The following is a 12172-nucleotide window of genomic DNA, read 5'->3' on the forward strand; positions in this document are numbered from 1 at the left end:
CAAAAGCCATAAAAAAAAATCATAGTTATTTTTCATTAGCTTATTTACTTCCGGGTAATTAATTCTTGTTCTGCTTGAACTGGGGTTTCCATTTCATGAACTCATCAGCTTCTCCACTAGAGTTTTTGGAAATCCTGACTCAGTCCAGTGGTATGATCTCAAAGTTACTTAAACAATGCCATCATGGAGCACCTGGGTGGCTCAGTTGGTTAAGTGTCCAACTCTTGATTTCAGCTCAGGTCATTATCTTGTGGTTCCTCAGATTTAGCCCCACATTGGGCTCTGCACTGACAGCATGGAGCCTGCTTGAGATCCTCTCTCTCCCTCTCTCTCTCTGCTCCTCCTCAACTCACTTTCTCTCTCAAAATAAATAAACATTGAAAAAAAATGCCATCAGAAGTTTTTACCCCAGACATGGTCTTTATCATGGGTTTTTGAGACAGTACCTTCTTGTTGAAGGTGAGGAACTGTGGTTTATAGCTATTTGTAAGGGCTCTCAGAGAAGAACTGGAGAGAAACCATAGCTATCTGTGAATGGTCAAACACCTGACACAGCCATGATTAAAGATCTGAGGAGCGTTCGTTATAAAAATAATGCAACTGACTAAGAAATTTGGTTACTTGTTTGACACACAACATTTAAAATAATAACTGGAACTATGTCTAGTAGCATTATGCCATTCTGTCCATTATCTGACAAGCAGCATAAGGGCATACCATGAACAGCAAGGTCATTGACAAATTTCTAAGAATTTCATGTTTTCCTGAAACTTATATTAATAGCATTTACCTATACAAATATAACCTAGGGAAGGGTAAGTATCTCTTCTTACCTGACAATGCTTTTCATACAGTGTAACATAGCAAATGAACCTAATTATGTTCTAACATTTTTCTTTTTAGCTCAGCTTCTTTCTCTACTATCCCCTCAAAAGAAGCTGAACGGTTGTGCACTTCATGGTCTAAGGATCAGTCCTTCCCAACCAAACAAGAGACTCTTGGAGAAGCGTCAACGGCAGCTGTTTTTTGGAAGCTCCACTTAAGTTTCGATAGTTTCAATAGATTCTGTGGCTACTGGTCATCCAAATGTTTTCAGTTTAAAGTAATTTTTATATCACTTAGGTGGACTTAACTAATGTGCACTCCAAACTTCTCTCCTGTTTAATATTTGTGTGACTATTTTTTCTTTACAGCCTTGAATAATGTACTTATTTATTTATTTATTTATTTATTCATTTATTTATAAGGGATTGAAAGTGGGGAGAGGGGCAAAGGGAGAGAGAGAATTTTAGACCGGCTCCACATTCAGTGAGGAGCCTGACGTGGGGCTTGATCCCACGACAGTTGGATGCTTAACCTACTGAGCCAACCAGGTGTCCCTGAATAATGTACTTTAATTATTAATTCTTCTTTCAACAACTTTAAAGTCCATCAATTTTTTGCAATTAAGATACTAGGATTCCTACACCTTCCCTTTTGCATTTCCACTCCCCATCCTCTGCTAGTTACATGTAAGTTTACCATCTTCAGATTGTTCACATTTACTTTCTCTGTTGTAACCACAAAGCTAATTCTGAAAGTGCAAAACCAATAAATAGTTCTAAATAAACACTACTAAATTTCTGCCAAGTGATGTGAGTCTTTAAATGATGATGGGATTTCTACGGAAAAAAATGTATATGTGTTCCTATCTATAGATGCCATTGTCATTCAAAGAACAATGTTCCTAAAGCAAGATAGGGTGTTTTTTTTTTTTCATACTTTATTGTTGTTCCAAATTATGCCATAATTTATTCTGCTCTTAGTTGGAATGTGTTGGCATTTAGGGTTTTTTCCTAAAGTTTCTAATTACCTCTTTCTTTCCTTTTTTCTTTCCCTCGCTTTCTTTTCTTCCTTACCTCTCTCCTTCCTTCCTTCTTTCTTTCCTCCCTCCCTTCCTTCCTTCTTTCCTTCCTTTTTTCTTTCTTTCTTCTTTCTTTCTTTCTTTCTTTCTTTCTTTCTTTCTTTCTTTCTTCCTCTTCCTCCCTCTTTTCAAATTATCTCCTAATTTTTTTCATAAGTTCTCAATAATAATTTGCTTTATCAAATTCTCATCCTCCCCTCTTTATTTCTTGGAGACTTCCCAGAACTTCCTAAGAGAGGATGCATGAGGTATAAAACTTCTGAGCCTTGGAACATCTCAAATTACTTTTATTCTCTCTTCACAGTTGATCATTGATTTCTTGGTTGACAGAATTTTAGAATTAAAATTATTTCCATTAGAAAGCAGAAGTCATTACTCCATTATTTGGTAGGCACCAGTGATTCTAAAGAGTAACCTGCTGCTAGTCTGAGTTTTGTTTCTTTGTAGGTAATTTCTTTTTTCTCATTGGAAGTCCATCGGATGTTCTCTTTATCCTTGGTATTCTATAATTTTGTGAGAATAGGTCAAGGCCTTTTTCATTTATTGAGTTGGATCCTCCCTCAGGAGGCCTCTTTTTAAATATATAAGTTTATTTAGTTATTTTGAGAGAGAGAGAGAGAAAGCTTGCAAGCAGGGAGGGGCAGAGAGAGAGGGAGTGAGAAGATCCCAAGCAGATTCTGAGCTGTCAGCACAGAGCCCGATGTGTGGCTTGAACTCACAAACTGTGACATCACGGCCTGAGCCGAAACCAAGAGTCGTATGCTTAACCAACTGAGCCACCCAGGCATTCCTGGAGGCCTCCTTTACCTGAAGAGTCCCTTAATCTGGAGAAAATTTTATTTTTAATTTCTTTGATTGTTTTTTAGACTCCCTCTTTTTCTGGGACATTCATTAGATGAAGTTCCTGGATTAATCTCTCTGTCTCCTTGTACATATTTTAATATTTTTTCCTCTACATTTTGAGAGGTTTCTTGCACTTTGTTTTCTGGCACTTCTCTTGAATTTTGCCAATCCTCATCAGACACACTTTAAACTCTAAAGTCTCTTTTTCTCCAGTTTTTTAATGGCTTATTTTTATTGTTTGAGGATGTAAAATATATTTTTCACTAGGATGTTTTTAAAGTGTTCCTGTGTTCCCTGAGTTGTTTTTGTTTCTTTTGTGTTTTTTTTCTCTTTTGAAATTTTTTTCTGAGTGAAGATATTTGTGTCTCTTCATACTCCTAGTGATCTCTGTCTTTCTGTTCACACTTAGGGCAAAAGGACTGTGTGGCCAGATGGGCTGTGTCTGGTGCTCAGTAGACTGGTTCCTGGCCAGGCCTCTCCCTCCAGAACAGAGTCTTAGCAGGAACTTCATAGGAGGCAAAGCAGGGCTTCTAACTGGCAGTTTTTACTTTAGCTGAGAGAGGAGTAAACTGATTGAGGGCCTCCTTGACCTTCATGCTTGAAAGAAAGCCTTCTTCTAGCTCATCAATATTTACACTAGAAACCCAACTTTCCCCTGAAATTTATCTGATTTATTTAGAGAAGACTTGGAAAGTACAATATTAATGGTAAATGTAGATCATTTTTTTTTAGAGATCCAACTTGGGATATAGCTGTAATAGACAAAACCAAACCAAAAAACAAAAAATCAAAACCCAAAACCGTATAATAGTGTAATATAAAATAATTATACCTGTATGTATTATAACAGAAAAATGTGAAAAACAGCTGGCTATTTGAAGCTATACATTATCCTGTAATACTTCTAAAGTAATACTTTTCTGTTACATACATAATATTATTTAAGCTAAATAACAGTAGGACTAGTTAATAGTGGCAATTGGTAGCAATTAATAGTAAATAATACTTAAAAATAATTGATAGTCTGGCTGGCTCAGTTGGTGGAGCCATCAATATGACTCTTGATATTGGGGTCATGAATTCAAGCCCCACATCGAAAATACAGATTACTTAAAAAAAAAAATTGATAGTATCTAAACAGTATGTGTGAGGAAATGTAATAATATTTTTATAATGTTTCTATCCCCAATACAATTTATTTTAACACTTTGGGGGGAACTATTTATTGAATATTTTAATTTTTTAAGCTATATCATTGTATGTTCTGAAGATATATAAATGTAAGACTTTAAAAAGGGAAACATAATAGGAATAATTAAATAGTTATTAGTTATATTTAATAGAGAGAGATAACAGTGACATTTTTTTCTGTCCCATGACTAACCTGGATATTTTTACTCTTTCTGTTTCCTTTTACAATAATACTTCTTTGAACTGCTTACAGCTTTTTGGGCAGATTTCTTTTCTTTTCTGTAGTGGTAACTGAAAATGGTCAAACTCTACAGACCTGAAGCTCTGCTCTTATCAAGTCCACATTATACCAATTTCCAGTGTCAGGCCAACATGCAGCCTCCAGCTGCATAGCCTCTCCACAAAGGCATTTGACCAGAAGATAGTTAGGATTTGACTTACTACAATTGCAGGATTTTAGACCTGTAGTAATTAGTTTCCATATTTCCAGATTGTTCATTCACTTTGTTTAAAAAAATTTTTTTTTTAATGTTTATCTATTTTTGGGAGACAGAGAGAGAGACAGAATGAGAGTAGGGGAGGAGCAGAGAGACAGGGAGACACAGAATCTGAAGCAGGCTCCAGGCTGTCAGCACAGAGCCCCACGTGGGGCTCAAACTCGAGAGCTGTGAGATCATGACCTGAGCTGAAGTCAGCCGCCCAACCGGCTGAGACACCCAGGCACCCCATGGAATGGCCTCATTCACTTTGTATCTACAGGCTTGTTCCTATAGACCAGATGTTTGTCAATCAGGTTCTTTGTGTCTACAATGTCCATCATTGTTAAACACGCTGAAGCACATTGGGTGCCATAAATTAAATCTCTCTTTCTCAGGGGAAATGGTTTTAAAACACAGAAGTAATTTGGACTTGTGAAATCAAAGCTAGCTTCCAAATAAACTACAGTTTTAGTAAACAAATTAAGGAAATTCTATTTAACTGGGCTGCTCATTTCTGGTAACAATGTTTTGAGTTCTGAAGTAGTCCTGCTTCCCAAAACATGAGTCATTTTCTTGCTGTGTGACTTTTTATTGCTTTTTATGCTCTATGTAGGCATAGAGCGTCAAATAGCTCAGGTGTGGTCCATTCACCTTTTCCTAGGTTCCTCATGGCCTCTTCCCGCATCATCAAACTGCTTTGGAGAAACAGCATATAAATCTTGTTTTACTATCATCCTTTTCTCCATTCTCATCTGTAATATATTTTGAAACAGATAAAGGCATTCTTCTTGTCTCACATTTAGACAATATGATTTTATGGTAGGCCAACTTTTAACTTATTTTCTATGGCAGGCAACAATGATAGCTGTCTTGTAGGCAGGAAGATACCTCCCACTTTTATGATGTAAAAAATCTCATTATATTCTTCTGCACATTTTGAATAACAGGAAAAATAATCAAACACTTTCTTTATGAAAGCTGCAATCTCATAGGTAAGCAAATCACATCTCTTTTTTTCCAATGTTCTGTATAAGGTGTGGAGGACATTATTAACAGGTAAAATCTTTTTATTTTCTTTGTTAAGCAGTTTACAGACTGAATGGAATTTGCCAAAATATAGGCTTGCATGGCTTGCTGAATATACAGATAGATTAGCAAAGTCTATTTTTATTTGGACAAGATTGTTGATTAGGGTGATTTGAAATTCTAGTTTTAAGATTGAAGTAACCAAGAGATGGGGGGTGGGAGAATTTTTACTTATTGCAATTCAATTGTTGATATACATACAGTGGGAAGCATGATCATTGGGAGGATCTCACAGAATGTGTATATGAGACCAACATGAAATTTATCAGAATTTGCTCTTTGTCCACCTCCAGGGCATTTCAGTTGCATTTTCTTTTTTTTTTTTTTTTTCTTTTTTTGTTTTTAAATTTTTTTTTCAACGTTTTTTATTTATTTTTGGGACAGAGAGAGACAGAGCATGAACGGGGGAGGGGCAGAGAGAGAGGGAGACACAGAATCGGAAGCAGGCTCCAGGCTCGGAGCCATCAGCCCAGAGCCTGACGCGGGGCTCGAACTCACAGACCACGAGATCGTGAGCTGGCTGAAGTCGGACGCTTAACTGACTGCGCCACCCAGGCGCCCCCAGTTGCATTTTCTTAATCAGAATATGACTTCACTCAATTTTTTAATACAGCAATCAAGGGTACAGTAATGTGTGCATGTTTGCATGGTATATACTCAAGATGATTCAGCAGTCACAGCAGTGGTGTCCTTTGGGGAAAGAGAAAACCTTGAATGGTTGTAGAAATACATCCTGTCTCATTCTGGATGAGCCTGTCTCATCCTGGATACTTGAGATCCAGTCTCTACGTGTGCTTTTAGATCCACTTCTTCACTGTACCTGAATTCTTTTTGGCATTTTGTGTGGTATGCTCTGTTTTGGTTACTGACTTCCCTAAGCCAGTTGTCTGTGTCCTTCCATCTGTCACTAACATACCATAGCCATTTAGCCTTCTTATTCAGTGATGTCTGGGTCATGAGGGTGTACGTATTGTAATTGTTCTCATTTTGATTGTATGAACTCTTAGAAAACATGATCAAAGTACTCACAATGTGAAAAATTGAACTAGCACTATCTCAATACAAAGAACAACAGTTCTCCAGAAGGAAAATCAAAATTACAGTGCACTTAAATTGCACACATAAACCATGTCACTCAGGGTGACAAAACAACGGAAGATCCATCATTCCGAACCAGAAATTACCCTTACCAACCAACATCAGCGCTCAGGGGAAATGACAGTGGATGGCAAATAATCTGTGCCATATTTATTTGATGTTGAAGACAGGACTGCTTTCAACCCCTATTTTAGGGACCGCTGTATAGGGTTTGTACTCCTCCCCACCCCCTAGTATCCCACACTTATGGTGGAAAATCAGCACTTCTCACATCTGGAAAGGATTGCCCTGGATGTGGGACTTCCAGTGAAAAGACCAGGACAGTCATGAGCAAAGTGAAGCAATGGTTACCTTGGAAATGTCTATGGGTTGGGGGAAGGAGAAGAAGTAGGGGTTTACCTGTCCTCAACACAGACCTATTGTCAATCCTTGGCTTTCAGTTCCACTTCCCAGAATTACCCTTTGAGTTGACTCACCCTCAAGATCTCCAGGTAGACTGCCAGAGAGACTGACTCTCTGTGAGGCATGATCTAGTTCAGAGGTTCTCAAACATGTTGGTCTCTGGACCCTTTATACTCTTAGAAATTATTGTGGACCCCAATGAGCCTTTTGTTATTTGGGTTATATTTATGAATATTTACCATACCAGAAATTAAAACTTAGAGATTGAAAAAATAATTATGTATTCACTTATTTTAGATAATAATAATAAACTCATCGCATGTTAATAGAAAAAGAATATTTTTTCATGAACAATAACTACATTTTCCAAGTCAAAACAATTTAGGGAGAAGAGTAGCATTGTTTTACATTTTTTCAAATCTCTTGAGTGTCTGAGTTAATGTCTGGATTTCCTATCTAGTTCAGCATTCAACCTTCTGTGATAAGTTATTTTGGTTGAAGTATACAGAGAGAAAAGTTGACTTTGCACAAATATGTAGCTAGGAAAGGGAGGAATATTTTAATAGACTTTCTAGATAACTGTGTATATTCTTTTATTCTACATCAAAACTAAGGGTTAAAATTAATAAGCCTTTACTGTTTCAACATGTAACAATTGATATAACCTTCTTAAGTGAAATTGTTTTGTCTGTTTGCAAGTTCACGGGAGTGAATAATGCAATGACTACTAGTATGGTTTGGTCTACTGCCTAGATCCATTGTGGGCCTCTGAAATTTTACCCACCATTGCTTTTGTGCAGTGCAAGTATCAACAAAGTGAAAAAAGGCCAATAACATCTTAGTGTTAGTATGAAAATATAACCACGACCTTATGGACCCTGGGAAAGGATCTGGTGGGCCTCTAGTGTTCTGAGTTACACACTTTGAGAACTGCTCATCCAGGCCAGGTCTTTCTTGGCCTATTTTATTCATTAACTCACTCCCATCCACTTTCCTTCAGAGGTATTTTGAATTCTCTCTTTGATACAGGTTTACTCCATTTTATATTTTCAATCCTTTATTGTAGTGGAGTCTCACTGCATATGGTGAAAGCAGGTATGTTTGGCATATTGAAGCATAAGCCCTTATGTCTCTTTCTAACATTTGCCCTGAAAAATCATAAAACTCACAACTAAAAACTTCACCAAAAATGAGACATATTCCTTTGGAGATATTATCCTTTTTTTAAATATAATATTTTAAATGTTCAAGACCAAGAAGTTAACTGGTCTCATTTATGGGGACTCCGTCCTGTTCAAGCAGGTTATTGAAAGGACATGACTACCAGTTGACCTGAGACCTGGGCCTGGGCATTCAGAGGCTTTTCACTCCCTCCCCTTTCCTTGGAAGGTATATTCTACTTACCATTGCTGTCAGCAGAGCTATTTCATGCACATGGCCTTGAGAGAGAGAGAGATGTTGCCAAGATCACCTGGACCATGTGACTGAACCCAGTTAAAGCCACTATGTAAGATTGGTGCACTCTTTGGATGCTGGTGGGCAGGTGCAGAGATCTATTTGCCAAGACAAGCCTTATATATAAATTCCCTTGCCACCTGCCACCTACCAATCTGGAGAGGTCTGCCTCTTTCTTTGGTCTCTCCTTGTTATCTCTGTATGGTTGCCAGTTTCATATTTCATGCCGGAAGCTCCTGAGGTTTTGAACCACATCATCAGCCAGAACTGGATCTCAGTTACAAGAGAGGTTATAAGGTTAGGCAGGGCCTGATTAAAATACCCTGTGATTGGTCAGCACATGAACTCATGGTAAAGAGTTTCTCTTCCTTTGATCCTTTGCAATAGAGGTTGACTTGGTGGGTCTGGAACATTCAAGCCGTACACACCACAAAGAAATTCTGGCTCTCGACTGCTCCTGGGACCTTTAAGCCCTCAGAATATCCAGCCTGATGAAAGTACCCTATTTCAGTGGGGTCTTGAGCCACAACAGATAATTTATGCTAACAATGTGATATATGCTGCTGGCCTTGGGCCACACAGTATCAATTTGACTGCTGGTGTGGCTAGAGATTGAGAAACTATGATCGGCTATGTGGGCACTCCATGCCTATGTGACTGATGCCTAATGAAAATCCTGGACACCACGACTCAGGTAAACTTTCTAGGTTGGCAATACTTCGTGGTGTTGTCACACATTGTTTGCTGGAAGAATTGTGCACTGTCTGTATAATTCTATGGAGACAGGACGACTAGAAGCTCATGCGTGGTCTCTCTCTTCAGGACTCCGCTTTATGTGTCATTTACCTTTGCTGAGTGTAATCTGTATCTTTATGTTATTCCAAATATAACTGTGAGTAGAATAGATTTTCTGAGTTCTGTGAGTCCTTCTGGAGAATCACTGAACCTGAGGGTGGTCTTCAGGACTCCTGACAACAGATCCCTTCTGCCCACTCTGCTATACCCCAAGTTATCTTAAAGAGAGAAGTTAGGCACAGATGCTGTGTACCCTTAAGGTGTTCATGGTTTAGTGAGAGAGGTAGTTAATACTCCCAAAGCACAATACAAGGTACATAGTAAGGAATACTGTAAAATGGATCCACAGGTTCACAAGGCTTAGGAAAGAAAGCTGGGGTATTCTGACAGAAGGGTGGAGGTACTAGAAATGTATTAAAACTCAGGGAACAAAAAAATCCAAGTTGCATTTGGAAATGAAATCAATGGTCAGCCAAATCCTGAATTAGAAAGTCCGAAGTCCGTAGTTCTTCCTCCCTGACCTTTCCCTTTTTGTTTTGCTCTTGCTTGAATTCTTTTCCATCTGGCTGGCTTTATCAAAATATCAACAATATCTGATTTTTTTTACACTGTAACAGGAACTCATTCATACCAATTAAGTTCTGCCTCCTAGGTATTTGCTTATAACAGCCTTTTATTTGTAATGGGTCCAGGAGTGCTCTGCCTATGGTAGAACAACATATGGCATCAGCAAGGTAATATTTTTAGGGAGGTGGAGATAGGCTTTTCCTGGCCACTGAACTCATTGTGGCCAAGGCTTCCTGGGAAAATAAATCTGCTGTGGTTCATCTGGGGGTACAGCTGGGTTAGAGGAGACAGTAGGGTACCAGGCTGTCCCCTCTCCTCCCCTTCCCCCCCCACCTTAGTTCTAAACCACCTCATCTTCCTTCCAAATGCAAAACTCCCACGTACACAAGATTCTCCTGGAGCATCTCTTCCCTTCATTTCTTCTCCCTGTGTGTGACCATGACCTCTGGGAAGCCTATCCATGGACCAAGACCCAGAGCTTCTGAAATCTGGGTTCTCAAGCTCCTAGGACATCTATTTTGGGAAAGTGAGCTGGAGGTAGCTGCTTGCGGACAGTTTGTGTGCATGTGTGTGCACGCGCGCTCATGCGTGAAAGTGTATGTGCGTAAGGTGGTGTTAATGAGGGTTTACAGTGAAGATTTTCTGTGTTAACAAGTAGCTCAAATAGAATACTGCTAAGTTTCAGTTTAACTTAAAGATTCTAAGGATACTTGATTAAATGAGGCCTGGGAAATACAGGGGAAAGATCATTGATGTCAATTATAAAAATGCAGAATAGCAAGAAAACGACACTTTAAAATTTGGTTTTCTCACTAAGAATATTATTAATAGCAGTCATTTATGAACACGACTGACAATTTAAGCTCATTTGCCATGTAATATGTGAATACTTATATACAGTAAACATGTTACTTTCTTGGTTGTGTTTTACTTGATCAATAAACTCTACAAACATGCTCACTTTTCATTAGTTTCTTATTTTATTTTTAAAATTTTATTTTAGAGAGAGAGAGAGAGCACGCACACTCAAGTGGGGAGAGGGGCAGAGGAAAAGAGGGAGAGAATATTAAGGAGGCTCCACACTCAGTGTGGAGCCCAATGAGGGACTCAACCCCATGATCCTGGGATCATGACCTGAGCTGAAATCAAGAGTCAGACATTCAACCTACTGAGCCACCCAGGTGCCCCTCCTTAGTTTCTTCCTTAGATGCAGTGGTTGTCTACTCATGACTTAAAGTAAGTGAAAAGGAACATAGACTGGGAAGACTCCATTGATGGAGGTGACATTTTGGTACTGTTGTGGTTTTTGCATTCTGGATTGTTTGCAAATTCCACATGACCTTCCATTCTGGATTGTTTGCAAATTCCACACGACCTTCCGTTCAGTGAATGCTTGCTATGTGCATGCCTGCTATGTGCTGCTCCCCCTCTGCAGAGAAATCAGGGGCAGACAGGGACACGTTGTGGGGAGCTGTTTATAGCTCTTACCCTAGAAAAGTTCTCTCAGATGGTGAAGAAGTGACCAGCTTCAGGCTACTACAGAGCCATTGGCAGGAAGTGCTGAGGACCCTCCTGCCCTTTCTCCTGCCTTTGCCCCTGAAAGGTGCCAGTCCAGCCCCACTCTACCCTGGCTCTACTCACATTTCACCCCACTTTTTGTTTCTGCATTTGAAGAAAAGAGCACTTTTCTGTGAGTTCACTCATCAGACTTGCCTCTTCCTCATTACTTCAGGGAAGCTCCTGAACTTAGCCCTATTTCTTTAGGTCCTTAATTCCATGTTGGTCACCCTGGGAGTAACCCTTAGGCTGGTGTTTGTTTGTTTTTTTAATGTTTATTTATTTTTGAGAGAGACAGCCAGAGTGCAAGTGGAGAAGGGCAGAGAGAGAAGGAGACACAGACAGAATCCAAAGCAAGCTCCAGGCTCTGAGCTATCAGCACAGAGTCTGAAGTGGTGCTTGAACCCATGGACCGCGAGATCATGACCTGAGCCGAAGTCGGATGCTTAACTGACTGAGTCACCCAGATGCCCCGAGGCTGGTATTTTTAAGGGGAAATTGTTTACCCAGTTTAATTGTGATCTTAACCTTTATATTCACCCTGTCTTGAAGAGAATTCTCCCTTGGAATGATGGTCCCAGAAATACCCTGATTCTGTATCTCTCTCCAAAATGAAATGGGGTCAAATGTCCTACTGAAAAATCTCCTTTTACATGGGCAAGAAACAGTGGATCATCCAGGTGGGGGAAAAAAAAAAAAAAAAAAAAAAAACTCTGTTCAGGCACCAGCCCATGATGAGAGTCTCTTCACGCTGGGCTGCAGAATCCTGGCTGAAATGATGACATCGGGTCTACCC

Source organism: Panthera pardus, unplaced genomic scaffold (assembly GCF_024362965.1).
Source record: "Panthera pardus isolate Hobbes unplaced genomic scaffold, ASM2436296v1 HiC_scaffold_13, whole genome shotgun sequence".
NCBI lineage: Eukaryota > Metazoa > Chordata > Mammalia > Carnivora > Felidae > Panthera > Panthera pardus.